Source organism: Phoxinus phoxinus, assembly GCF_949152265.1.
Source record: "Phoxinus phoxinus genome assembly, chromosome: 12".
Lineage (NCBI taxonomy): Eukaryota > Metazoa > Chordata > Actinopteri > Cypriniformes > Leuciscidae > Phoxinus > Phoxinus phoxinus.
The window spans coordinates 1,551,291-1,557,500 of record NC_136887.1 but is presented as its reverse complement, the minus strand read 5'-3'; the positions used below and the strand labels follow the sequence as shown (position 1 = coordinate 1,557,500).

Genomic DNA, 6,210 nt, shown 5'->3' with positions numbered 1-6,210 from the left:
ACACGCACGCACACACACACACACACACACTCATTTACACGCTCTCACATGCACACACACTCATTCACATGCACACACACACACACACACTCATTCACATGCACACACACACACACACACACTAGGAATAAACAGTACTGACGCACACACAAGACACTGAATGGTCTAAAACTTTGATGACAGAAATAGTCTATGAGGAGATTCTCTGAGCCGGATGTGAACTGGCCCACTCTCCTTATACTCATACAGTACTTGTTCTGCATGCATACACACCCCTCTTTGGACACAATACAATGTTAAGATTTTATGTGAATGTGAGCCAAACAGGAGTGTGTACATGAGTGTTGTGTACGTTATCTCGTCGTTCACTTTGTCCACTCCTCAGGTCACGATGACGGCGGCTCTTCTTATCCTGCAGAGGAGCATCTCTTCCCTCAACACAGAGCAGATGCTGGTAAATATAGCCTGCTATCTGTGCTCTCGCTCACTCGCGCCGTGACTATCTGTGCTCTCGCTCACTCGCGGCCGTGACTATCTGTGCTCTCCAGTCCTCTGTGCCTCCGCTCAGGCCACCTCATGTGCAGACAGAGGAAGATATAAAGGCAAAGGTTTGGTGTTACAGTTTTTTCCAACTGCTTACACACGTTTTCAAAACGGTCTCCTTCTTTCAAAGCTCTACACACAATTCCCAAAACTGCACACACAAAATGCAGATTGCCTCACATCTCCTTCAAAATGTAACACTGCATTCAAAATGCCATAAACACACGTCAGAATGAAGCATTTGTATCAAATGGCAAACACTTCTTTCATAATAGTACATTTTTGGATATATCATGCAAACACTGTTGTTCTAAATCTAAAGCTCTTTAGTCTTTCATAAGCTTATATCTACACTTCAATGTAATGTTCTACAGTGACAGTAATCTACTGAGAGGAGAACAAGTACACTGTAAACCTTATGAATTATCTACACTGGAAACACCAATGCAATGTAGAAACAGAAAATATTTAACATTCCTGTTGTTTACAGTAGCATACAACAAAACCATAAACATATGTAAACCAAAAAAATATTCTAGAATACAGTAAAGAACACCATTGTTGTGTGTGTGGGGTCCTGGGGGATCCCAGGAGTCCATTGTTCAAAACAGGTAATCTGACCTGTGACCTACTGTATTCATAGGCCTACTGTATACTACAGTAAAGCAGTGATTGTGTGATCAGCACTTACTGTAGTGTTTGCACATGTGAGGAGTGTGTGTGTGTGTGTGTGTGGCCTGGTGAATAAGTGTAGCATTTTGATTGGTTGTGTTTGGAAAAGGAAAGCAAGTCACTTCCCGTTAGATTTTTGTGTTTTAGGAAGAGAATTGTGTGTAGTGTTTTGAAAAAAGTGTTTTATGCAATTGAAAACTGAGTCAAAGGCTGAGAAACAGCTTATGGTTTTGGAGATTTGGTGTGTAGTTTTGCATTTTGAGGGAGAGGTTTCAAAAATCGTGTGACATGAAAAGATTTTGTGTGTAAGCAGTTGGTAAAAACTGTAATATCTACGGAGCCCGTCATAAGTCATGGTGCTGGAAAAAATATGAGATGGGAGGAAAAAAATATTTGTCAATGCTTTTAGGTTCCCTCACAAAGAATGCAGGCAAACGCAAAAGCATTGACATAATGTTTTTCTCAGAAGTATGGTTAAGCGTTGTGCCTGGGGCATTTGTAACACAGATACGCGTTTCCCAGAGAGGTTGGAGGAGGTGTCCGTTTTCCCTTCCCAAAACCAGTCAAATCCTGACAAGTGTCGTCTTTGGATTAAACTGTGTGGACGTCCTCAGTCAGCGAAACCCCTCAAGATCAACAACACACTTTTGCTCTAAGATACATTTAGCTTTTAACCTGACTGTGAAGTTACACTAGTTACACAGTTTTATGCTGTTTAGGTCATGATTTCGGTTCTCTACCCTAATTGTTGATACGCTAGCACACGCTGCTAATAAATACAGCTTTATACTGGCGTAGTCCGTGTGCTTTGTAATAACGATTATAGAAGTGAATAGAGACCCAGCTTTGCATGAACAGTGTTGCTCCTGATATTGTGAGTCCCAGTCTCCGTCTCCATTAGGATATGCGGTGGGTCATGTTTTGACTGTGACCGTTATGCTTTTGCCTCTATTTGGCTTGTTGTTGCTTGCGTGTCTCCGGTATGTCTTGAATATAGCCTTCGAACGCATACTCGTTCCTCAATTATGTCCCTTTTGCCTACTTCTATCGGACACTTTATTTGCTGCTTTATAAAAGTTTGATAAAATTTCAGCAGGAAGAGCGTGACAGCATAAGTCATGTTAATACCAAACCAGAGCCCAGATGAAGTTGACGGAGGTAGCAACAGTAACTAAGGGGGGCGGGGCTTAGCCAAAGGTGAATTCACACAGTAGCAGATCACCTCAGATCCAAAACTCAACACATCATTAAAAACTTTACAATAATTGAACAAAACCCAGTTTTCCACCGTATGGCACACACATACGATCTGATTCTGTTCGGACCACACTGGTGCGCTCAAACTAAACACTTGTAACACTTCTGCTTTTCTAATGATACGGTCATGCCTCCGCCTTCAGTTTGCACTCACCCGTCCACTTCTCCAGCGGCCTCAAGTTTATTTATTTCTGGCCAAAGAGGGGCTTAACGCTTGACAACATGACGGTGAAGCACCGCGACGCCCTTCCTCTGGCTCCTGCTGCCCTCGAGATGTTGCAGGGAGCAGCCTGAGCAGCCAAACTTGATCTTCGTAGTGCCTACAATCTTATTCGCATCCGCAAGGATGACGAATGGAAAACATCGTTCATAACACCATCAGGGCACTACGAAACAAATATTTCTAATCTCCATCCATGTCCCTTCCATTCCAGGTAGCTGTCACTGGCCGAGAGGAATCCTGACATCAGGAACAGAGAACTACTAGCTACCAAGTTAGCCCTGGAGGATTGGCAACACCGGCGAGAGGAGGCCGTCATCCATTTACTGTGATCACAGACCATAAAAACCTGGAATGCCTTAGAACTGCAAGATGGTTGAATCCACGTCAAGCCAGGTAACCCTCTTTTTTTACCCATTTTTCATTTTGCTGTCTCCTATCGCCCAGGTTCCTGTAATACAAAGGCAGATGCCCTCTCTCAGTTCAACGCTCCAGAGCAACGTGAGGGACCATCTTACCTTCTTCAATGTTTGTCTGTTCTATCCAATGGACTGCCCAGGCTACGCTCCAGGAACCAGCCCCAGCAGGTTGTCCACCTGGGCAAGCATACGTCCCCATGTCTTTGCGGAAGGACCTCTTAGATTCCATTCATTCTTCACCTGGTTCTGGTCACCCGGGAGTCTCCCAAACCCTTTCACTTCTTCACAACCCTTACTGGCGGCCACAAGATCGCCCAGAAGTGGTCCTGTTCATCAGGTTCTGTCCTGCACCATGGCCAAGAGTCCTCATCACTTACCACCTGGCAAGCTCCTACCTCTTTCCAATGTGCCCTTGGTCCAACCTAAGATGGTGTAGTGGATGTAGTGTAGTTGGTTGTAGTGGACAGATTTTCTAAGGCCTGCAAACTGATTCCACTAAAGGGCTTACCAACGGCTTTGCAGACCACAGAGCTTCTCTTCCAACACGTATTTAGTACCTTTGGTTTTCCTGAAGACATTGTGTCCGACCGTGGGCCGCAGTTCATCTCTTGAGTCTGGAGAGCCTTCTTCCGACTCCTAGGTGTGACCATCAGTCTATCATCTGGTTACCATATCCCCAGTCAAATGGGCAAACCATGCGCAAGATACAAGAGGTAGGATGCTACTTGTGCACTTACTGCCATGACCAGCAGGACCAGTAGAGTTGCTTTATCCCCTGGGCTGAGTATGCACAGAACTCCCTCAAACAGTTCACCACAGGGTTAGCTCCTTTCCAGTGTATACTCAGCTATCAGTCCACACTCTTCCCCTGGACCGGCAAGCCGTCAGAGGTTACAGCTCTCAACCATTGGTTTCGCCAAAGTGAAAGGGTTTCAGGATTCAGCACATCTTCATCTTCAGCAAGCCGTACGCCGACATCAAAGTCAGGCTGATGTCCGAAGATCTACACGCCCAACTATCAACCTGGGCAGAAGGTCTGGCTTTCAACATAAGACATCCGGCTGCGGCTCCCATCACAGAAGTTAAGTCCACGTTTTTTTGGTTCATTCCTCATCACTGATAAAATCAATCCTGTCAGATACAGACTACAACTTCCAGCACAGTATAAGATCACTCCTACTTTTCATGTTTCTTTGCTGAAGTCCTTTCACTCATGTCCTTCCTCTACAGAGCCCGGCGGTGATGGTGAAACCCCTCCTCCACTCCTGGATGACAGGGACTCGATTTATGAAGTTAAGGACATAAGAATAATGTTCTTATAATGTTCTTAATAGTTAATATATGCATCTTGTACTGTTGAGAGAAAACATTCTTAGAATGTCCTTTTAACGTTAGTATTATTTGCTGAATGTTTTCATAATGTTATCATAAAACGCTCTGAATACAATAGGGGTGTAACGGTACATGTATTTGTTTTGTACCATACGGTACGGACATCACGGTTTGGTTCATGCAGTTAGAAGACAAATACAGTCAGTCACAGGTGATCGACACTTCAACCCAGAAGGGGGCGCGCGCGGTAATGCAATGCTATAACCGCAACAAGAAGCAGAAGAAGAGACGATCTCAGCCAGGGGTGCCCAATCCTGCTCCTGCTGATCGACTGTCCTGCTCAGTTCATCTCCAACCCTAATCAAACACACCTGTAGCAACCAATTAAGGTCTTCAGGATCACTTGAAAATTAAATCGATCGGAGCAGGAGTGGGCACCCCTGATCTAAGCACTAACCAACCCAAAACACGAATGTCAAGTTAAGATGGCACGCAAGGGCTCGCAGGTCTGCCTGCTTGTTTTAAATCAGCAGTGTGGGACAGTTTTGGGTTCTCTGTGAACTATGGCAGCAAAGGAGAGCGAGTAGTAGACAGGACGATGACGGTGTGTCGGCGTTGTAATGCAGCTGTACGGTATGCGAGTGGAAATACGACTTACACGCTGACGCATATCAGACGACATTATCCAGATGTGCCAATCGCCAGAGTTAGGCAGAAAAAGATTACAGGTGTACAAAAACTAATCCCTGTAGCTTTTAGCCAGCCTTTTGATGCAAGAGTAGAAAGGGCCAAAGTTATTACAGAGGCAATTGGCATATACATTTAGTCTACTATGCAGTAGAGGAGCCCAGCTTTAAGTATTTATTAAAAGTGCCCTAGCACTCACCTAGCTGAGAAGCTCCAATAGGCAGTAGCAGAGTGGAAACTTACAATGTGACAGAGTGACCACTGACAATGCAAGAAACATTGTTAATGCTGTCAATGAAGCAGAATTGGGTCCACATATTGTATGCTTTGCCCATACCTTGAACTTGGCATCACAGCTAGGAATGGCAGTCAATCAGGTATCTCGACTGCTGGGAAAAATTAGAAGAAATGTTGCCGTTTTTTTCACCGCAGCTCAGCAGTAGCTCATAGTTTGAAGATAAAGCAGGAGAAGCTTCACTTGCCAAAACCCAACTATGAGATGGTTGAGTGGTATCTTGAACAGAAATCTGCTGTTTACTCAGCACTAACAGAAAAGGCCCTTAAAAACAAGGATATCATCAATCTGACCACGGGGTGAGCGTCGCAGAGAGTGTGATTGAGATGATAAAGCCTCTTTAAGATGGTCACTACAATACTGCGCACTGAAATAACACCATCTGTTTTCATGATTTTACCATTTTTAAAAATTATCTTGGAATCAATTAATAAAATGATGACGACACTCCCACTGCCAGGGAGATCAAGCAAGCCATCAGAGAAAATCTGCAAACCAGTTATTCTGACCCTGGTCTTGAGAACTTCCTCCACAAGGGCACTGCACTTGATCCACGGTTCAAGACGCTTCCTCATCGGGATCCAGCCTATCATATCCTCATCACAGAAGTTCTGATCACCACAGAATAGATATGTATCATATAATAATTTTATCCTAAGTTTTATATTTACTCTCATGTAAACTGAACATATTAACATTGTTACAATGTCCACTTAACTCGCTTAGTAATTAGCTAAATAGTCATTTTATTTTTGTAATTTTACTGCAGGGTGAGACCAGAGAGA

At 44.1% G+C, this 6,210-nt stretch overlaps 1 protein-coding gene across 1 annotated transcript in view; it reads right to left on the bottom strand.

Moving 5' to 3' along the window:
* Window positions 1-122, bottom strand: part of smtnl1 (smoothelin-like 1) — a 13,340-nt gene extending 13,218 nt beyond the window's left edge. Inside the window, exon 1 of the mRNA XM_079631648.1 lies at window positions 1-122. This exon is cut by the window's left edge and continues 830 nt beyond it. The gene's annotated coding sequence lies outside the window, so the exon portion shown is untranslated.
* Window positions 123-6,210: the final 6,088 nt, after the last annotated feature.